The following is a 24,387-nucleotide window of genomic DNA, read 5'->3' as shown; positions in this document are numbered from 1 at the left end:
ACTATTTTACCTCCGGAATATTTTACCCAAGAGGACGCCATCATCATATAACCGTACAGTAAAGCTGCATGCCCTCGGGAAAAATTACGGCTGTAGTTTCCCCTTGCTTTCAGCCGTTCACAGTACCAGCACAGCAAGGCCGTTTTGGTTATTGTTACAAGGCCAGATCAGTCAATCATCCAGACTGTTGCCCTTGAAACTACTGAAAAGGCTGCTGCCCCTCTTCAGGAACCACACGTTTGTCTGGCCTCTCAACAGATACCCCTCCGTTGTGGTTGCACCTACGGTACGGCTATCTGTATCGCTGAGGCACGCAAGCCTCCCGACCAACGGCAAGGTCGATGGTTCATGGGGGGACTAAGCTGAATAGACGAGCATAGCATCGTTGCTGCTATGGAACGGTTAATAGATGCTGTAGATTGTCTCCACTTACTCCGTTTAATCTCCTCGATGGTTCGTCTAGCTTAAGCCCCCGGTTGGCGAAAGTGTGCGAGATCAGCTCCGCTTGATCTATTCCTAAATCGACGCAGTGCGGCATGCCTGTCCCTAATTGCTAACCGACGTTCGTTGTTCCACCAACGGACGGATTTTCTTCTAGGATGGCTAAAACATGTAGGCTGAAGTTATTGAACAGCATCGTGCATCAAATTCGTGACGTATCCACCCACACCTGGGTGCTGATTCAGTGTTGAAATGGCTCTGAGCACTATGGGACATAACATCTGAGTTGATCAGTCCCCTGGACGTAGAACTACTTAAACCTAACTAACCTAAGGACATCACACGCATCCATGCCCGAGGCAGGATTCGAACCTGCGACAGTAACAGGAGCGCGGTTCCGGACTTAAGCGCCTAGAAAAGGTCGGCCACAACGGCCCGCTTGGAATACAGCAAATCGGCTGTATAGAGGTCAGAATGTCAAATGAAACACCTTTCAGCCATCCAATTTCCCAACTCGGTTAGGATCCAAATAGGGGCCTGCATTCAAAGACTGGTATCCATAGATATCTGGTTGTTTATCTAACTGTCGACAGATGCTGTATCAAGCAGTAATCTACAGATACCAGTCTTTGAATGCAGGCCCCTATTTGGACCCGAACCGAAACACCTTCCTACATGTCGGTCAGGGGGCCTGAAGATGGCGTAGTAAATCGCCGAAACTAGTTGCCAAATGAAGTAACAGTTTGGAAATTAGATGGCTGGAAGGTGTTTTATTTGACATTCTGTACTGAACAGCCGAGTTCCGCAACCATCTATGAAAAGATGGACATACGGAGCATAGCTGAGAGTTCGCCCTGCTGAACAATCACTCAGGTGGCCACCGTTCAGGCTTTGTAGTCGTGGTTACGTGTAGCCAGATAAGAGTGATCACTTGACTGTCAACCGTTGGTCACTTGCCACGTATCTGCGAGGGCAGCATAGGGTGAGATTTAGCGGAGAATGATGCAGTAGCCGTGCAGAAATGCGTCGTTTCTCCCAGTATTTAGCATACAGATATCCTCTTACAGCAACAGACTGTGGACTACTCCACCCCTGTAACAGCAGCCAGTAGAGGCCCAGAGTACCTGCTGTGCACTGAGGACACCAAGTAACAAGAATGGGACGCTGAGCTGTCACACAAGATCAGTAGGCTGCGCCGCCAAGGAGTTCCTGCGATGGGATGCACACGGAGCATACTGTAGGCTGAAGTGGTTACGTATATTGCTACTGAAGTCATTTGTAACGCAGTGTCGTTTACGTTGAGTCGCACAGCTACGCCATTATTTTATCGACCACCACTTAAGCAAACCTTTCTGTGAAGGATATGTCCTGGCAACGCAGTGCAACGACGCGTTACTATTGCTCCTCCTACACAAGGACGTATCCTTACCTTGCGGTAATTTCTTCTTTCTGAGACCGGTCCACACGTCTGATCTGTTAGGAAATGAGTAACGTACGTTGGCTAGAGAAAGCTGTAGCGGAAACTAGCCGTACTATGCATCTCTGCAAGTTGCGTCAAATATTTTCTTAATGTCCTTCAGGTTAACAGAGCGGTTAACTGAAAAGTAGTTTGTGATATGTATTTCGATATATTGTCACATGTTTGAAGCAAAAACATTTTGACAAAACCGTGCTAGTCTTAAGTTACAGTTTCGACACTCACACGCAATCACATTCACTCGTAATCGCCAGATTATGGTATCGAACTAAACATAATACCAGAAAGGATTACAGAACGGATTATATTTGACAGAATGCCTGCTCAGGTGTAACACAAATTGACCACAACGAATGTTCAGTCCGCTGTCACGATTTGTGCAAGACCCACGCGGACTTTTGTTAATCCAAAAGTCAGAGGTTACACACAAAGACTGGAACTACACCCGTTCTTCTTTCTCACTCGTTTGCGGCACTTCACGCTCAAGCTTATAATTCCACAAAATTATCGTATCTATTCAGAGCTCCTAGTTCACGTGTCCACACATGATGAAGGTTGAGCTCTGAATCTATCTTAGACTTCTCAAAGCAGTTCTTTAGCTCCCAGAATAAGTGCGAACGTACTGAGCTGTGACTGGCGATACACAACGCAGCCAATCCGACGTCAGTATTAAACAGTACAATCCAGCGTCTTTTACTTTGACTCATCATAGGTCAATAGTCTTTAGGAGCAGTTACTAAAAGAACAGATTTATAAAATCCACGAATATCAAAATAAGTCTTTCTTTGAATAACTGAATTATCGTAAAATGCTTTTTGTTTCCCTAGTCCCATAAACTTGATAGTTGCACTTTATAAATTTCCCCTCAGTGTATGATTTTATTCTCTCCGTTCATCCACAGCTCTTACGCTAATATAGACTCAGTTCATAGAATTAATACTCATCTATTACATACTTCGCATCCACGCCATGATTCCCACTAATAATTACACCTATTAAATCAACAGTAATTAACAGAAGTCGTAATATTCAAAGAAGATGAGAGGCACCCACATGCCTTGCTCATACTGTGGCATCAAGCAGTCAGGCCTGCAAGATGAGTGGTCTGCCAAGCGAGTGGATTCTTTCGTATTTGACGAGTAATATGAACTCTAGTACTCACACTTAGTTACAAGTTGTCCTCCTATATGATTACTACGCAACGGAAACGCATATCTGACTATCAGTGATTTACAGAACTCTGACTGTACACTACGCACTGGCAATACCACATTTTCTTTTTGTCTTTTATTTAACGGCTTTTATTAACACGTGGCCATCCCACTGAATATGAATGGCGCACACATTATAAATTCGGGACATTATGGCAACATACAATTTGAAGGAAAAGTCTACCAATCTCTTTCTTTTCACTATCTGATTTATTCCGATAAATTCTCTAACCTAAACACACAAATTCTATAACCTACAACAATAACATATGAGAAATTCCGCCCAGTGGGCATGGCTTTACATTAGTGAATCTCTATATTATGGTCTCGTAATTTATTTAACGCTACAGTGCACTTTCTGGATAGGATGGTGGATCTTTCATTATACCTCACACTTCGACTCTCACAATCATCATCACGAAACTTTCCTCCAGATCGAGCGACACAGAAGGAACAAGCATAACGCACTAATCTTTTGAAACTACCTTGCTACTCTCCCATGCAAACCACACATACCCAAATTACATGATATACACCACACAACAATATGAAATACTACACAGAGAATGGTTACAACATTAATTCTTTCAGCTTTCCCACTTCAATTAATATTTATCCCAGTTTCACACGACACTGCCCCACTTTGTAATTCTACTTTCCTACTGTGAACTCTGGAGATATATGCACGTCTTCCTGTGCAATGCAAGCCAAGTGGCGTTGCTGGATAGACGGCCGACTCACCTTGATTCTCTCTCAGAGTTTAAATCTAGCGTCACACGGAATCCTATTACGCAAAGTAATATTAAGCCCACACGCGAGTCCTCAACTGATACCATGGACGAGTACTTCTCTTTATCCTTTGTCTCATACACAGATTGAGACTCACACAGTACTCACCACGTGGAAGTACTCGTCTCTAATTTCAAGTCCTGCACACGCCATTTCTTAAATATTTCAACTTATGATACACACGCTATTTCTTAAATATTTCAACTTATCGTACACACGCTAGTAATTCAGCTTAACTTAAGCACACGGAAGTATTTCAACTTATTGCTACACGTGGTTTCAATGTGACCGTTGGTCACTTCCGAAGATTACTACAATCCCATTAATATTACCTGCCTGACATTTAATTCTCCCCACAAAAGTTCTTGAGATAGAGAAATTATTATTTCAAACTACTCTTAAATATTCCACATGCATACCATGTCTCCACTCTTTCGTCATTACGGAGAACAACTAAAACAGGTCTTAACAGCACAAGATCCAGCGGCAGAGTGCTGAAACATGGCCGTTCTCTAGGTCCTCTCCCATCTCTGTCGAGGTGGGGGAAACACCTTGGTACCCTATTGGTCAGCCACATTTCAGGCGCTCAAAGCTCTGGTAAATTTCATGTCTTTGGTCCCACCAAAGGTGGCCAAAGGATCGACTCAAAGATGATCATATATTCACATTCACTATCTGCGGTTAGCAGACGACCATACATTCATTCATTTCACAGATCTCACCAAACTGGATGTAGGGATTTACTTTGTGGGAGTGCACATGTGATCAATTAAATAAATAAATTGCCATTCTTTCCCACACTGGTATCCGGCTTCGCTGTATTAATTGAAATTGAGTTATTTTTACACAAAAAATGTGTTGTTCTGACAAGAATAATGAAGTATTTTGTACCTATTTTCAATGTCGGGCGGTACTGTACCCTTTCAAAGATACAGTTTTGCATGCAAAATATACTGTTTTAATTACGTATGAGTTCGTAGTCCATAAGGTGACACCTTTCGCCCACATGCTCGCTACCGTCCGACTTACACAGGCGTCACAAACGGCGCTACCCCTCCGCAGGATTGTCTGTGGCCTTGAGGTGTGTCTCCTGAAGGCAGAGGCACAGAGACTTTTCTTGTGCAAGTCGTTTTAATTCTTCTAAATGTACCCCGTAAACATTCACATTCCATTGAAGGATGGGAGGCATTTTATTCATTGAGTTCTGCAGCCTAGGAAGGAAGTTCAAAATGTTGGGAGAAGGGGTAAACGGGCTTGGTGGATCGTCCAAATATATGTCTAGGTACATCGGACAGTCTTTCCTATCACACGTCATGGAAGCGCTGTTCAATGATTTCCCTTTCTCTGCGCAGACTGGTAAACAGGAAGACGTAAATGCCTCGTGACCAGACTTCGTTTCTGGAGCTAAATTCACCTGCTTTCCCTGGAACTCAACGTCGGTTAACAACTGCAGCAGTGCCTGGATAGGTGCACACTCTCCAGGTACACGTGGATGTGCTGGAATCTGTACCGTTAGTTTGTATATGGCCATATGATTTGTCTGCTGGTTGCTCGATGATGGTAGAGAACGAAGATGCGCAGCCCTCAAAATCTTTTTTGCCACCACGTACAATAACTATCTCGTGACCATGGGCCTCCTAATCTTCTGTTCTTAGACACGAACAGTACAATCCATTGACCATACACGATGCGCGCCTCAGCAATCAACACAACAGAGGTGGCAGTGAAGACGGCGTACTGCATCAATGACCATCTAGGCCACGTGTCTGACAAGTTGGTTTCCTTTCCCCCTTTGCACACTGGGACAGTGCGTGCAAATCTCTGGCGTTTAAAGCAGCACGTCGGATTTGGGACATGCGGATGGACTCTAAGACGTGGGAAACCATCCTTGATGTGTTCAGTCAATAAGGGTTTAATTGAAGATGAGTATCAATATAGGTGTTTCTTATAATTCAGCAGTTACTCGTTCCAACAGATTTCTCACCTCGGTTATAAATTCGCTTTGCCATTCCGCTAAAAGTTAATTGCGGTCCAAATACGTAATGTGATCACTCCTTAATGCGACATTCATGGCATAAATGAAGATATTGTGCAATTCTACTTCAATATCCCGCAAGTGTCTTCTCTTTACTGTAACTTAAGCGCTTGATTGGTTTGGACATCCTTGTCTCTAATAGGAGGTTACCATTCCATAACCTTTAAATAGAACTAGGAGCTCGACAATTCTCTCCAGACCGTTTTGTATCTAGAATGGAATACTCTCTCGAATGTGTCCCCTGTCCTCTTCATACCAATATTAGATTATTATGCACTCTTACTTTGTTTACCACTCAAACAGGTGTGTCAGATGGGCTGTCCATCTAAGGTCTCCTTTCTTTGTATCGTGGTTAGATAAACCCTCCGGTGGCCCACCGTTTCCTATGTGCGACTCAACTGTGTTGTGATTTTGAGCCATTACTATCCAGCGAGACGGTAGGTTCAAATGGCTCTGAGCACTATGGGACTTAACATCTTTGGTCATCAGTCCCCTAGAACTTATAACTACTTAAACCTAACTAACCTAAGGACATCACACACATCCATGCCCGAGGCAGGATTCGAACCTGCGACCGTAGCGGTCGCGCGGTTCCAGTCTGTAGCGTCTAGAACCGCTCGGCCACCTCGGCTGGCCGAGACGGTAGGGAATCGTTCATCCAGTCAGAGAGAGCCCCGCTTGCCTAGGTAAGCGTTTTCCATAACTGAGATTCGGCAGGTCCCCCGGAGGTCAGGCGCTAAGGGCTGTTCTGCCTCATTAGCCTTGAGACTGGATTTTTTTTTCTTTTCTTTAAGTAGATACTCGCACCATCCTCACGATCCAGGCAGTTAATCCAAAACCTCGAGGTCTCCAAGCCCGTACCCAGAGCACGAATGCTGGGCTCAGTGAGCTGCTGGCCCATTATGCACGACCTGGGTGGCGTGTGTGGCCTATCGAATACCACGGCCGCAGCGAGTAGGACGTCCCTTCCAATCTCTGTAACCGAATTATATGGGTTAGTTACCTCATTTAAGTCAAGAGCGACTGACTGGTTTACCCCTTTTCATGTAGTGGAACTAGCGCTTCTTGACCTGAAGCAACTATGAGCTCAGTGCTATTTCTGTGGAATGAAGATATGGGTGGGGATTAACGTGAAGTGACACGAAGATGACAGACTGGCTAAGACGAAAAACGTGGAGGACATCAGACTGACTGTTACTAAACGAAGTGCAGGTACGTGTACCAGAGAGCCAACTGAACCGGAGACAGGCGCAGTAAAGAGTTTCTTTAGTGGGTTCGTCGTGACAAGAATCGATCTAAACGACGACGACGGTGACGACGACGAGGACTCAATGAAAGAAAGTCTCTGCGGGTGCCGCACGTAGTTTTCGTTTGTTTGTTTGTTCATCTACAATATGCTCCAATACAATATTTGTAATACTACATATATGCATTGTCTGTCTCTGTGTGTGTGTATGTATGTATGTGTGTGTGTGTGTGTGTGTGTGTGTGTGTGGTGTAATGTTTGTGTTGTATGACGATGTCGATCATGATGACGTTGGTGATGATGATGATAACGAGAGAAGGGAGTGTCTCCATTCGCATGTATTCTGCCCCAAAGTTAGAAACTGACCATATGAAACCAAAGAGAGTTACAGAGGGCAGCCAAAATGTTTTAATTATTATCTTCAAAAAAAAAAAAAGTTACATAATAAATATTCTTCTCGTTTGTTTTCCGGTACACGTCAGCAGTCCTGGTACTCACTGAACCGTCCGCGCCACGGTACAGTAGCGCGCCACCAAACAGCGAACAGCAAACACCGCTGGACATCTCCACTCCAGCAGTAGGATGCAGCATTTCGTCCTTCACTCATCCAGCAGTGCGTAACGGCGCTGTGGCGCGGACGGTTCAGTGTGTACCAGGACTCCAGACGTCTGGCTGCAAACAAACAAACAAACATTCATTACGTAGCTTAATATTCTCGCGACGATAGTTAAAATTTTATGACTACTACTCGTACTATGTCAGCAGAAGGAAAAAAGGCCTGAAGAGAAATCCTGACGTTTAGACAGTAGACACAATGCTTTTACCATGCAATACTTCACCTGTCACATGTTTCTGTCTTGATTAAGTTAGTCTGAACGCTGATAAGTCGCTGAAACACTTATGCTGCACACTTTGGTGTGAAGTAAAGAGCCGATAGTAAACATACTCTTATCAGGATGCATCGTTAACTTGGCGCATGTAAGTCGTGACTAAGCTCCGCAGAATTTCTGCGCCTTCCGTACGAAGTGCGCGGGAATCGGCAGACAGCTAACGGGTCGGCTGGGCGTCCTTGTGGGTCGTTGGTCTCCCGCAGGCGGCAGCAGCCGGTGGATCCCCGAGTTCCACTCCACACCGTGCTGCCAGAAAACACGGGTAGGAGAAACGCCAGTACGATGGGGTAGGTTCGAACAAAACGTAAGTGTTACGGAGATGCTTCGGGGATTCAAATGGGAATCCCAAGGAGAAAGGCGGCGTTCTTTTCGGGAAACGCTATTGATAAAATTTAGAGAACCGGCATTTCAAGCTGACTGGTGAACGACTCTGCTGCCGTCAACATACATTGCACGTAAGGACCACGAAGATAAGATACGGGAAATTACGACTGATACGGAGGCGTACAGATAATCGTTTTTCCCTTGCTCTGTTTTCGAGTGGAACAGGAGGGGAAATGACACGTAGTGTTACAGGGTACCCTCCACCAAGCACCTTACGGTGGTTTTCGGAGTTTCTACGTAGATTTAGATGTAGATCCGTTTCGTAAAACTCATTGTTCTGTCAAGTGGCATTTAGTACGTGACGTTAGTGCAGAAATGAGCTATTCTGGGTCTGGAAGCTTTTTACCCTTATTGTTCGAAATCATTCCCACTCTGACTGCAAGAACGCTAGATCGGGTAGCCGTTTGTAGTGACAGGAACGTTTATACTGTTACCACACAAACCGACGTTTGTGCTCTCATCTCACAACCGGAATTCGGCTGATCATGCAAACTTTGGTACTTTTAAAGGATGTTTCCGTAAGAGCGTGCAGTACACAGACTACGCTCTACTGAACAATTTGAGATACGGAGAAGCCAGCTTAACTGGTTATGGAAATAAAATCACTTTACTGTGTACTTCTTTATTTACATTACTTACAGTTAACTGCAAATGCCAACACTGAGACAATGAAAGTACCATTTGTACTGTATGTAACAAAATGAGCTGAAACTGACGGCCATCAGCCTCAGCGCAAGCATGACATCGGCGAACAAGATTCCTGCACACCCTGACAAACATCCCTGGTGTGGTCCTCATGTTTCCACATCCGTAGTTTCTTTCGTCCAGTGATCCAGTCTCTCGCATTCGTCGATCGGGAGAAATCAACACTCGTCGTGACGGATGATGCCTGTTCGGAAATCGTCCCCTGTACAGCCTTTCGGTGGTGGTAGCCAACTCCCCCATTTACAAGGTGCACGTCAATGAATTCTGCGAAACAGTACCGGTGCTGTTCCGTCGTACTGTACGTCTGTGAATAGCGCCGAGTAATGAAAGGGCGTGTCATTGATTCGTAGCACGTTCGGTCATGGGACGATTTGAGAAAGATACAACAGAGACACCTTGTGGACGACGAAAGTAAACAAAACCTCCATCGTGATTCCTAGTAATCAGGCTCCTCCTCCATGATCTCTTGCAGGTAATAAGGAATATGCATGTAAATAAACAGAACAGTGGGTATACACTTGTACCCGTGTTAATTGTACACTCCTGGAAATGGAAAAAAGAACACATTGACACCGGTGTGTCAGACCCACCATACTTGCTCCGGACACTGCGAGAGGGCTGTACAAGCAATGATCACACGCACGGCACAGCGGACACACCAGGACCCGCGGTGTTGGCCGTCGAATGGCGCTAGCTGCGCAGCATTTGTGCACCGCCGCCGTCAGTGTCAGCCAGTTTGCCGTGGCATACGGAGCTCCATCGCAGTCTTTAACACTGGTAGCATGCCGCGACAGCGTGGACGTGAACCGTATGTGCAGCTGACGGACTTTGAGCGAGGGCGTATAGTGGGCATGCGGGAGACCGGGTGGACGTACCGCCGAATTGCTCAACACGTGGGGCGTGAGGTCTCCACAGCACATCGATGTTGTCGCCAGTGGTCGGCGGAAGGTGCACGTGCCCGTCGACCTGGGACCGGACCGCAGCGACGCACGGATGCACGCCAAGACCGTAGGATCCTACGCAGTGCCGTAGGGGACCGCACCGCCACTTCCCAGCAAATTAGGGACACTGTTGCTCCTGGGGTATCGGCGAGGACCATTCGCAACCGTCTCCATGAAGCTGGGCTACGGTCCCGCACACCGTTAGGCCGTCTTCCGCTGACGCCCCAACATCGTGCAGCCCGCCTCCAGTGGTGTCGCGACAGGCGTGAATGGAGGGACGAATGGAGACGTGTCGTCTTCAGCGATGAGAGTCGCTTCTGCCTTGGTGCCAATGATGGTCGTATGCGTGTTTGGCGCCGTGCAGGTGAGCGCCACAATCAGGACTGCATACGACCGAGGCACACAGGGCCAACACCCGGCATCATGGTGTGGGGAGCGATCTCCTACACTGGCTGTACACCACTGGTGATCGTCGAGGGGACACTGAATAGTGCACGGTACATCCAAACCGTCATCGAACCCATCGTTCTACCATTCCTAGACCGGCAAGGGAACTTGCTGTTCCAACAGGACAATGCACGTCCGCATGTATCCCCTGCCACCCAACGTGCTCTAGAAGGTGTAAGTCAACCACCCTGGCCAGCAAGATGTCCGGATCTGTCCCCCATTGAGCATGTTTGGGACTGGATGAAGCGTCGTCTCACGCGGTCTGCACGTCCAGCACGAACGCTGGTCCAACTGAGGCGCCAGGTGGAAATGGCATGGCAAGCCGTTCCACAGCACTACATCCAGCATCTCTACGATCGTCTCCATGGGAGAATAGCAGCCTGCATTGCTGCGAAAGGTGGATATACACTGTACTAGTGCCGACATTGTGCATGCTCTGTTGCCTGTGTCTATGTGCCTGTGGTTCTGTCAGTGTGATCATGTGATGTATCTGACCCCAGGAATGTGTCAATAAAGTTTCCCCTTCCTGGGACAGTGAATTCACGGTGTTCTTATTTCAATTTCCAGGAGTGTAAATAAGCTGGAGGACAGTACGGACTCCAAGGAAACCCCCTGTAGACAGAGTTGTACGGTGCGTCATGACGTGAGCGAAGGAGGCAATCGAGAAACAGCACGTTCCACGTGGCGACTGCTCGTGCGTCGACGTGATGTTTTGAAACGTTAGGAAACAGAAGCGTCGTCATTTAATTCAAACTCGGCGAAGAATGCAACGGTAACATCAGTCTCAAGTTTCGCACAGAAATCGACGTTACCTGCAACTTTTAGCAGACAGAGGGTCTTCTGTCGTTCGTAATGGAGGAGGGTGCCAGCAAGGCTAAGTGGACTGACGGCACTCTAGGGAGCGAGTGCGGGGTATGCTCTGACGCTGACCGCCAAGAAGCGGCCGACGTCCTTTCTTATGGAACACGAGGCGGCTGCCAGACTGGCGGCGTTAAGGAGCCCACCTGTCGTATGACATTCTACGATGAAGATGGTCCTCTGACTGACAGATAACTAAAGCAGATCGTAATCTGCGCGCGATGTAGTTACCAATGTATCCTTGTCGACTCAAATGCCACGTTCATTTTTTGGCATTATGGGGTCATCCGCGCCCCGCCCAGCGATAAGACGCATGCACCGCTGAGGTCACCGCAGCTGAAACTATCCACTCTGCACTGTGCAGGTAAATTTCCCGTGCGTAGCAAAACCCTGGCCCTATCGCCCCTCCCATTTCTCCCAGCCCACCGAAATTCCGAGCAGTTTTCATTACACCCCATTCATTGAGCTTCATGAACAACTTACGGATATTTTACCAGGTTTCTTCCTTCCACAAACTCTACTGCATGACGATAGGAAGTAAAAGACTGTGTATTGCCGTCTGCACCCATCCTGCAGTTCTGCGAAACAACCATAGTCACAAATACAGCTGTTCAGTTCTGAATGCATAAGGAACACTCAAATGAAAACAGAACACCGGCCACAGCGGACCTTCGACTGGTTCGATTGGAACGTTGTCACCACACACATTAAGAAATTCATCTCACTGCGAGAGAAGACGATCAATTCCTGTTTCGCGGAACGCGTTCGGCCGCTGACGGATCTACAACCGCACCCAGTCTTGCATTTCCTCGTTCGACAGAAACAGACGTCCAAGTATGTCATTCTTCAGGTCGCCAAGAATGTGGAAATAAAACGGTGGAAGCCCAGGTCTGTAGGGGCGATATTACAGAGTTTCCCAGCGAAATCTCTGACGCGTTACCTTTGTCAGATTGGCAGTGTGGGGGCTGGCGTTAGCGTACAACTGGATGATTCCGTCCAGAAACATTGCAGGCCGTTCTGACCTTACGGCGCTTCGCAGTTTCTGCAAAGTGTCTTCACACACTGCGTATTAGCCGTGGTTCGACGCTCGACAAACTCGACGAGCAGAGGGGCCATCCTGTGCACGATAACGCCCGCCCCCACACTGCCAATCACACGAAGGTTACGCGACAGAGATTTTGTTGGGAAACACTACACCTCCTGTAGTGTACCTCCTGTAGTGTACCTAATTTCTTTAATCGTTTCTCTCTCTCTCTGTCTCTCTCTCTCTTTCTCTTGATTTATAGAAAGGTAAACATAACAAGATTATACAACATGTGGTATAAAATCAATGTTATCTCAGTAATTTCAATTTCTTTAAATGTCCTTTTGTTAAAAGTTTTCTTTTATCAATGTCTTCTCTTGTTTCGGACGTCTCCATGTTAGGATGTTTTACGGAGACGCTCCATCTTTTGTGTGAAGTAATAACAGCGGAAGCTTGCATCTCAAAAAAGTTTTTATTACAAGTTTGGAGTGGGGTTATATTAATAGGAGCAGAACCCCACGTGCATTAACATCCCTTCTACAAAAATTTTATATCGTAAAGACGATGCGTTATCACGATGACACGCTGAGAAGAAATTTATTTATCTAGTACAAGGAAGGTCGCAGAAGAAGATTCTGGACCTGCTGCTATCAAGAAAAAACGAGGTAAAGTGATGACTTCCGCGCATAATACTTCACAAGACATTACTGTGAATTTCTAGAGTTTCAGGTGAACGTAACAGCAGCCGCTGTTCCGTCTGCCACCTTCTCGACATATCTTCAGACAGTTATCATTATTTATACAAATTGTAAAAATAACTAAATCACGACGCCTCCATTCCACACCCACCGTACAGTCCGTCTCTTTCACCGTGTGGTTTTCACATCTTTGGCGATCTGAAGCAAGATCTGCGCGTACGTCGGTTTCAGCCTGACGAGGAAGAACAGGAGGGGTGCGATTGTGGATCCGTCAGCGGCCGACCGCGTTCTGAGAAAAAGGAATCGAGCGTCTCGCCTCGAAGTGAGATGAACGTATTGCCGGGTGTGGTGATTACTTTTGAATGGAACCATTCCTAGATCCCACTGTGGCGGATACTCTGTTTTCATTTGAGTGGTCCTTATAATATCGAGCGATGGCCATTTATCCTGAGCATTTCTGCGAATACTGCTTCTATTAATGTGACCGGCTTCTCCTTCCGAGGAATGCTAGACTAACATTTATCTGGAGACCTTCTTTAGTTCGGGTATTTCAAATAGCTGTAGAGGCAAGGAGAGTGATGAGCTGTTAATTAATCCTAAGCAAAGACCGACGAAGTGTATTCCAATACTTTCTTACTCGAGCATCTGCTTCCAGATGTGGTTTCTGAACAGGTACATCTTCGTTTAGTGTGTGGGTGCCGCTAGTAGCTGGTCTCAAGCGGCAGAAGTCTGCAGCAAGTGCCCGCTGCCACTGACGTACGAGCACCGTGTGCTGCGCCCTTCCCTCCTACACCTCTTGGCAGGGACTCGTTCACGGAACGTTGTCTGCTATGGAGAGGTCGGCGTGTTGCTGCAGATAGCAAGTCAAAATTATTCATCTATCACGTTTCAGGTTTGCCAGAGGAAGTCATTTTCATTTATGTCACTAAAATACGCTCTAACAAACAAGAAAAAAGAAAAGACAAACCATGAAGCAATTATTCGAGTGACTAGGAAGATATGATGTCCATGTACAAACAAGCAAAATAGAATGATTTATTCAAGAGAAAGGGCTTCAAAAATCGAGCAAGTCAATAACATGTTAATCCAATTCGTCTTGGCATTCATTGACAGATTTGTTGGGTGTCTCTTGAAGGATGACATAATAATAATAATACTGGCATCCGTCCATCCTTGAGGGATGATGGTGTAGCATGCTTGGTTCAGAGTCTGCAGCGTCTGCTGTGGCTATAAAGTCCCACTCGAGAGTGGCAGTCCCTACTGCAGTTCGGACATGTGAAATTTGAGGGACTTCTAACAGAAGCCGCTCTGTCTCTCCGCTTTGTCCTCTTCCTGATTTGTTCCTGTGTACGTTCGTCCTCTGAGAGCTTGGCGCCGTTGTGCACAGTTACTCGCCACTTGACACGGTCATCTGCAATGCTTTCCCAAGCGACTTGGACTGATTCTGGTCTCGGTCAGGTCTCTCTTGCAGACATCCTCGAAACGAAGATGCGGTCGTCCTACTGCCCTCACACCCTCCTGAAGTTCTCCGTACAGCAGCTGTTTCGGTATCCGTTCTGGATCCATGCGCCTGACATGTCCCAACCACCTTAGACGTCGATGACTCAGGAGTGCAAAGATGCTGGTTGTGCTTGCACGATGAAAGACTTCGGTGTTGGGTACTCTGTCTCTCCAAGAGATCTGAAGGATCTTCCGGAGACAGCGGAGAAGGAAGCTGTTGAGTCGAGATTCATGCCTAGAAAGAGTTGTCCATGTCTCACAGCTATAGAGAAGGGTGCTTATAACACAAGCGTTGTAGACTTTTAATTTAGTTTTTGTGGTAAGCAGTCCGTTGTTCCATACTCTGTTTTTCAGTCTAGCCATGACAGATGATGCCTTTGCGATTCTGTTAGTAAGTTCAGTGTTCATGGACAAGTTGCTACATATTGTGGATCCCAGGTAGGTAAAGTCATCAACTATCTGGAGAGGATTGCCATCAATGCTAATGGATGGAAGGTTGGTAGTGCTCTGCGCCATGATCTTAGTCTTTTGAAGACTGATGAGTAGACCAAACTTTTCACAGGCATTTGATAATTTGTTGATTATACAGCAGCTCATCTTCTGTGTTCGCTACTAGAGCTGCGTCGTCCGCATATAACAACTCACGGATAACAACTGTATTTACTTTGGTCTTGGCCTTGAGGTGAGCAATGTTGAAAAGATTTCCGTCAGACCTCGTATGTAGATACACTCCCTCCTCACAAAGGCAAATCTGAGCAGAAGGGGAAAGAAAATTCCAAATAACGTAGGAGCTAACACACACCCCTGTTTCACACCACTATTAACAGGAAATGCTTCTGATGTTTTACCGTTGAAGCAAATTGTTGCTTGTGTTTTCTCATGGAAAGAGACAATTATCTGTAGTAGTTTAGGTGGGCATCCAATCTTCTGCAACAGTTTGAAAAGCCCATTTCTGCTCACTAAATCAAACCCTTTAACAAGGTCAATGAAAGCAATATAAAGTGGCCTCTGCTGCTCACGACATTTTTCTTGTAGCTGTCTTAAGGAGAAGATCATATCTACGGTTGATCGGCCGGGCCTGAAGCCACACTGAGATTCTGGGTAGATTGTGGAAGCTAAGATCTATAATCGCATTAGGATGACTCTTGCATAAGCTTTCCCGGCTACACTTAGTAATGAAATGCCTCGGTAATTGTTACAGTCACTTCTGTTCCCTTTCTGTTTATATAAACTATCCTCGAATTCCGCATACTCATCGGGACATAACCTTCTTCCCAGCTGGTTGTGGTAAGTGGATATAAATGTTTGAGAAGAACAGACTTGTTATACTTAATAACCTCTGCAGGGATCCCATCTTCACCTGGGGCCTTTCCCTTAGCTAGAGAATCTATTTCTCTACTAAGTTCTTCCATAGTAGGCATTGCATCTAGTTCTTCCATAACTGGCATTTGTTTGATGGCGTCACATGCATCCTTGCTAACTTCATTCTCGGCTGCATACAACTCGAGGTAGTTTTTAACCCAGCGTTCCATTTGTTTGCCCTCATTAGTAATGACTTCACCCGTCTTGGACTTCAGAGGAGCTGTTTTTCTGACAGTTGATCCAATTGCTTTTTTAATACCATCGTATATATATATATATATATATATATATATATATATATATATATATATATATATATATATATACCAAGGATATAGTGCCCAATTCTGTAAAACTGGCGCGACAGGTCGTCAAAATCCCTAGATGTTTGGAGGGCGCTGCCTATAATGCTCAAATAGTTGTCAACTGTGCAGAGATCCAGCCACCTGTCTGTCCAATGGAGGGTTTAGCAAGCGCGAACACAAGCTGTAGAAGTTCTCGCCATGTGCGGGCATGCATTATCTTGCCGTAATGTGAGCCCCGGGTGGGTTTCCACGAAGGACAACAAATCGGGATTCATCATAGCGTCGACGCACGGTTTTGCTGTAAGTGCAGCGGATGTCAACTAAAGGCGTCCTGCTATGGGAAGAAATTGCAGTCCTGGCCATCAGTCTTGGTTTTCGGTTCCCACGCCGTGTGACAGCCAGGTTGGTATGACACCGTTGTCCAGGGAGTGGTTCGGCCTGGAACATCATTGACTGGAGTAGAATTATTTTCAGTGATAAGTCCTACTTCGAATGGAGTACCGGTGGCAAGCGACGCCATGTGAGGAGACCCCCCATACAATGATGGGATACCAAACTAGCACCCACCGTACGGCTCGACAACCAGGACCAATGGTCTGGGGTGCCACTTCTTTTCGTAACAGGACTGATGCGGTTGTTATCCGCGGAACCCTTACAGCACAGCGATACGTCGAGATGTCCTCCATCCCGTTTTGTTGCCCTTCAAGGCAAGTTATCCCGTGTTTACATTTCCTCTACGTAATGCCCGCTCGCACACGGCGAGAATTTTTACTGCTGTTCTTCGTGTTTGCCAAACCCTGCACAGCTCAGCAAGGTCCTCACATCCCTCCCCAATTGAGAACGTTTGGGGTTATATGGTTAAGGACTTCCGATCAGCTCGGGATTTTGGCGCTTCAGTGCAGGAATTGGAGACAATTTGGTACGATGTCCCTCAGGATGACATACAACAACTCTATCACTCAATGCCAAGCGGAAAGACCAGAGCTGCACCAACACTTTATTGAGTTGATCAATTTGTCAAGGTCATTCTCTTGAATAAATCATCCAATTTTTATGAAATTTTAGTCATTCGTTTGTCTGTATAGGACATCTAGCGAGTTCCGTTCTGAGAACTCCTTCATGACGTAGCATTCTTTTTTTCCTTTATAGATGCACATTCCACGCACAAGAAATTTGTGTAAAACGTTACCAAACTTATCTGGGAATATCCTTCTAAAAATTAGACAACGCTTACTATTCAAATACATTGTGGCCGCTATACTATCTAAAGTACTTGTTGGGGACCATCCGAAAGTGTAGCGCTGACAAGTTTGGGCCGTGCGCTACCCTCTCACTATAGCTGCACTTAATGGCAGGAGATTATTCTTTGGCATGAAATTTAAAGTGACTGTTCTACGAAATACCGTAACATTCTCTCGTCTCCCAGAAGAAACAGAAGCCGCAGCGCTGCCATAATAGACATGACCTGTTGTTGTTGTGGTCTTCAGTCCTGAGACTGGTTTGATGCAGCTCTCCATGCTACTCTATCCAGTGAAAGCTTCTTCATCTCCCAGTACCTACTGCCACCTACATCCTTCTGAATCTCTTTAGTGTAATCATTTCTTGGTCTCCCTCTACGATTTTTCCCTCCACGCTGCCCTCCAATACTAAATTGATGCCTCAGAATATGCCCCACCAACCGATCCCTCCTCCTGGTCAAGTTGTGCCACAAATTTCTCTTCACCCCAATTCTATTCAATACCTCCTCATTAGTTATGTGATCTACCCATCTAATCTTCAGCATTCTTCTGTAGCACCACACTTCGAAAGCTTCTATTCTCTTCTTGTCTAAACTATTTATCGTCCATGTTCCACTTCCATACATGGCTACACTCCATACAAATATTTTCAGAAACGACTTCCTGACACTTAAATCTATACTCGATGTTAACAAATTTCTCTTCTTCAGAAACGCTCTCCTTGCCATTGCCAGTCTACATTTTATATCCTCTCTACATCGACCATCATCAGTTATTTTGCTCCCCAAATAGCCTCTCATTTCCTAATCTAATTCCCGCAGCATCACACGATTTATTTCGACTACATTCCATAATCCTCGTTTTGCTTTTGTTGATGTTCATCTTACATCCCCTTTTCAAGACACTGTCCATTCCGTTCAGCTGCTCTTCCAGGTCCTTTGCTGTCTCTGACAGAATTACAATGTCATTGGCGTTTCTCAAAGTTTTTATTGCCCCTCCATGGATTTTAATTCCTACTTACATTCTTCTTTTGTTTCCTTTACTGCTTGCTCAATATACAGATTGAATACATGGGGGCTAGGCTACAACCCTGTCTCACTCGCTTCCCAACCACTGCTTCCCTTTCATGTCTCTCGACTCTTATAACTGCCATCTGATTTCTGTACAAATTGTAAATAGCCTTTCGCTCCCTGTATTTTAGCCATGCCACCTTCAGAATTTGAAAGAGAGTATTCCAGTCAACATTGTCAAATGCTGTCTCTTAAGTCTACAAATGCTAGAAACGTAGGTTTCCCTTTCCTTAATCTATTTTCTAAGATAAGTCGTAGGGTCACTATTGCCTCACGTTTTCCAGCATTTCTACGGAATCCAAACTGATCTTCCCCGAGGTCGGCTTCTACCAGTTTTTCCATTTGACTGTAAATAATTAGGGTTAGTATTTTGCAGTCGTGGCTTATGAAACTGATAGTTCGGTAATTTTCACATCTTTCAACTACTGCTTTCTTTGGGATTGGAATTGTTATATTCTTATTGACGTCTGAAGGTATTTCATCGGTCTTGCTCACTAGATTGTAGAGTTTTGTTTGGCCTGGCTCTCCCAAGGCTGTTAGTAGTTCTAATGGAATGTTGTCTACTCCCGTGTCATTGTTTCGACTTAGGTCTTTCAGTGCTCTGTCAAACTCTTCACGCATTATCATATCTCCTATTTCATCTTCATCTACATTCTCTTCCATTTCTATAACATTGTCCTCAAGAACATCGCCCTTGTATAGACCCTCTATATACTCCTTCCACCTTTCTGCTTTCCCTTCTTTGCTTAGAACTGGGTTTCCATCTGAGCTCTTGATATTCATGCAAGTGGTTCTCTTTTCTCGGAAGGTCTGTTTACTTCCCTGTAGGCAGTATCTATCTTACCCCTAGTGATATGCACCTCTACATACTTACATTTGTCCTCTAGCCATCCCTGCTTAGCCACTTTGCACTTCCTGTCGATCTCATTCTTGAGACATTTGTATTCCTTTTTGCCTGCTTCATTTACTACATTTTTATATTTTCTCCTTTCATCAATTAAATTCAATATCTCTTCTGTAACCCAAGGATTTCTACTAGTCCTCGTCTTTTTACCCACTTGATCCTCTGCTGCCTTCACTATTTCATCTCTCAGAGCTACCCATGCGTCTTCTACTGTATTTCTTTCCCCGATTCTTGTCAATCGTTCCCTAATGATCTCCGTGAAGCTCTCTAAACCTCTGGTTCTTTCAGTTTATCCAGGTCCCATCTCCTGAAATTCCCACCTTATTGCAGTTTCTTCAGTTTTAATCTACAGTTGATAACCAACAGATTGTGGTCAGAGTCCACATCAGCCCCTGAAAATGTCTTACAACTTAAAACATGGTTCCTGAATCTCTGTCTTACCATTATATAATCTATCTGAAACCTTCCAGTATCTCCAGGCTTCTTCCATGTGTACAGCCTTCTATTATGATTCTTAAACCAAGTGTTAGCTATGATTAAGTTATGCTCTGTGCAAAATTCTACCAGACGCTTCCTCTTTCATTTCTCTCCCCAATCCATATTCACCCACTATGTTTCCTTCCTTCCCTTTTCCTACTCTCGAATTCCAGTCACCCATGACTATTAAATTTTCGTCTCCCTTCACTACCTGAATAATTTCTTTTATCTCGTCATACATTTCATCAATTTCTTCGTCATCTGCCGAGCTAGTTGGCATATACACTTGTACTACTGTGGTAGGCGTGGGCTTCGTATCTATCTAGTCCACAATAATGCGTTCACTATGCTGTTTGTAGTAGCTTACCCACATTCCTATTTTCCTATTCACAATAAACCTACTCCTGCATTACCCCTATCTGATTATGTGTTTATAATGCTTTAGTCACCTGACCAGAAGTATAGTTCCTCCTGCTACCGAACTTCACTAATTCCCACTATATCTATCTTTAAATTATCCATTTCCCTTTTTAAATTTTCTAACCTACCTGTCCGATTAAGGGATGTGACATTCCACGCTCCGATCCGTAGAACGCCAGTTTCCTTTCTCCTGATAACGACATCCTCTTGAGTAGTCCCCGCCCGGGGATCCGAATGGGGGACTATTTTACCTCCGGAATATTTTACCCAAGAGGACGCCATCATCATTTAACCATACAGTAAAGCTGCATGCCCTCGTGAAAAATTACGGCTGTAGTTTCCTCTTGCCTTCAGCCGTTCGCAGTAACAGCACAGCAAGGCTGTTTTGGTTAGTGTTACAAGGCCAGATCAGTCAGTCATCCATACTGTTGCCCCTGCAACTACTGAAAAGGCTGCTGCCACTCTTCAGGAACCACACGTTTGTCTGGCCTCTCAACAAATACCCCTCAATTGTGGTTGTACCTACGGTACGGCTATGTGTATCGCTGAGGCACGCAAGCCTCCCCACCAACGGCATGGTCCATGGTTAATGTGTGAGGGGAAAGACATGAATATCAATTAAAATGAAGCAATACATGCACATATCGCCATCGAGGTAGATAAGACTTGAAAAGGTAGGTTAGAAATAAACTAAGGGAGCAAATCCAAGTTGATTAAACTGTCACAGTAGTACTTCAACCTAATACTTATTCGATATATTCGATATGGTATCTATCTTTCGTGTAAATATGTCTACTTCACAATTCTTTCTACTTTACTCCTCTGCTATCACTCATCTTCGTCCTCGTGGTCACACTGTTGATGCGATTAAATTTAAAAACTTGCTCTGAGCCCACGGTACGATGCCATTTAAGGTGTGACTAGTGGTTAACGCAGTGCCCACCAGGGCTTTGCCTCTGACCTTCTAAACCAGCGGCTCCACTCTTCTTTCGTGTAGCTTATCCGACGCCCTCATGAGGTACAGGGGCCTCGGCTTCTCTGGTCTCATACAGTGGAGTCCCTCGGCACTGCCGAAGATCACGTGCAGGGCTTCTGCGACACGAACAAGGTCGCTGACCACTGAGGCAGGCTTCCGGAATCTTGCACAAGATTTGTCCAACGTAAGACAGCGTGCCGGGAAGGGAAACAAGTGACCCGGAATTATATCCACGTTGGCCGTCACATGACTCATTTTTAGCGGAGAAGACGAATTTTGCCTCATGAGTAAGCAACCGCGCAGACACTTGCATCAGAATGGCGTAACGGTCTCACAGCGGCGCCGGTAGGCAAGCAGCAGGTTCCTGCGGTGATTCGCGTGTGAGGCGGACCCCTGGCCGGTCTCAGGTACCTTCATGTACACTTGCTGCGTCACTCAGAGCTTCAGAAGCACCTCGCTTACTACTTCGTATTCTGTCTTCCTTTCACTCGCGAACAATTAGATTCGATGCACGTACTGTTCCGTTGGCCTAGAATAAGCATAGTATTTCAGAATCGCAGAGTGTTGTCGCCGAAAACAAGTACGCTCTGATAAACTAAAAAATGTTGGTGCACAAGGTGGGACATATATTGTGAAGGACGTGTAGACCGTAGTAGGATGATTTTATTCTGTGTTTTTAGGGCGGTAATACAAATGAGAATTCTTGCAGGGCAACGAGTATGCGTGACTTGAACCACATCGACTCCGGAAAAAATACAAATCTAGTTTAGGACTGCGCAACTAAAATTTTGTTACAGTTCAACATAAACAGATACTGACCAAATTTTCTCACCAGTATAGCTTCGTACAGTTTCGTATAACTAAATTATAAGGTTGTGCACAGCATAGAACTCATTATGCATGTTCACAATATCTACAGGAAAGCTAACCACCTACCTGTAAAAGTGTTTTTATCTCTATATCTGCCGCATGTGAAGAGAGCAAAAATTTACTGTTATTGGAAGAGATATTTTCCAGTCAAAATGAGTACATTGATGAAATGTTACGATAGAATTGTGTAAAAGTAATCGGTATGCATGCCACACTATGCGTGCCTAATACGTTCCATAGCGTCTCGCATGAAAACGGAATTTTCCGGTGTTAATATCTCGGACTCTATTGCTGATAAAGAGGTGAGGCCAAGTGTTAAGGGTAGCCCTTCGGCTGGAGACCATTTGTATGCCAACAGAAGGATCATCTTAGTGTCACTATCCTACAGTGTAGGGGCATAGTGTCACTACTGCACTCTTACTCCTACAGTACTTAGGAAAATGGAGCGAATCGGTTCGTTCTTTTTGCATTTGATGTGGTCTGCGGATGGCTTGATGGAACTTATGGATGCACCATTAGTTCATGGGCGGTTCCTCGTAAACCCAACAAAACAGATTTTTGAAATTATATCTTCGCTGCTACCAGTAGACCAAAAGCGAGCCCGGGGTTTCGTGTTCGTTATGCACAACAAACGTTCGTAATTTTTGCGGTGTACTCCTAACATCGCGATTTTCATCCATTTCCGATATAAAGAGGTTCAGAGTTACAGTACTTTTACATGTGAAATACATACGCAAAATGCAGTGCGACACAAATTTGTTGCTTGTAGAGTACTGAAGAACATGCAACATTTTTTTGCACGTAAAATCCGGTCACAGGTTTCATATAAGTTGCATATCTTGCAGTAGCACGGAAAAGAACTGAAGCAGCGGAAAAATGCTGCTAATGGTGCACAAAAAATGCTAATGTGTTCCTCTTTATTTAAACGACTCTGACTGAAAACTATGACACCAGATGGCTCATTCTGAATGAAGGGTAGAACTACGGATCGTAACACATCTGAAATGTAACATCCACTGTTCAAACTGCTGTCAATGTGAACCAGAGGTGACAGAGACGTGTAACCAATGGCACCCCATACCATCACACCGGGTGATACGCCAGTATGGCGATGACGGATACACGTTTCCAATCCGCGTTCACCGCGATGTCGCCAAACACGGATGCGACCATCATGATGCCGTAAGCAGAACCTGGATTCATCGGAAAAAATGACGTTTTGCCATTCGTCCACCCAGGTTCGTCGTCGAGTACACCAGCGCAGGCGCGCCTGTCTGTGATGCAGCGTCAAGGGTAACCGCAGCCATGGTCTCCGAGCTGATAGTCCATGCCGCTGCAAACGTCGTCGAACTGTTCGTGCAGATGGTTGTTGTCTTGCAAGCGTCTACATCTGTTGACTCAGGGATCGAGACGTGGCTGCACGATCCGTTACAGCCGTGCGGATAAGATGCCTGTCATCTCGACTGCTAGTGATACGAGGCCGTTGGGATCCAGCACGGCTTCCGTATTACCCTCCTAAACCCACCAATTCCATATTCTGCTAACAGTCATTGGATATCGACCAACGCGAGCAGCAATGTCGCGATACGATAAACCGCAATCGCGATAGGCTACAATCCGAACTTTATCAAAGTCGGAAACGTGATGGTACGCATTTCTCCTCCTTACACGAGACATCACAACAACTTTTCACCAGACAACGCCGGTCAACTGCTGTTTGTGTATGAGAAATCGGTTGGAAACTTTCCTCATATCAACACGTTCTAGGTGTCGCCACCGGCGCCAACCTTGTGTGAATGCTCAGAAAAGCTAATCATTAGCATATCACAGCATCTTCTTCCTGTCGGTTAAATTTCGCGTGCGTAGCACGTCATCTTCGTGGTGTAGCAATTTTAATGGCCAGTGGTGTATTAGTAGGTATGAATGAGTTACAGTCAGGGGAGCTTATGGGAGTATGAGTTGCATGCGTAAAGAAGGGCGATTATGTTCGCATGCCGAAATTTGTGGGAATGTTTTTAAAGGTGCTGAGGAATGTAAAATGAGGCGGCTGGTATCCCACTTTTCAGTCCAAGTCTTTTAAATAAACAACGAACTCAAGCTCAATTTTTGTGCTCCAATA

The sequence above is a fragment of the Schistocerca nitens genome, chromosome 5, assembly GCF_023898315.1.
Source record: "Schistocerca nitens isolate TAMUIC-IGC-003100 chromosome 5, iqSchNite1.1, whole genome shotgun sequence".
NCBI lineage: Eukaryota > Metazoa > Arthropoda > Insecta > Orthoptera > Acrididae > Schistocerca > Schistocerca nitens.
The sequence above is the reverse complement of the archived record's forward strand: the minus strand, read 5'-3'. Positions refer to the sequence as shown.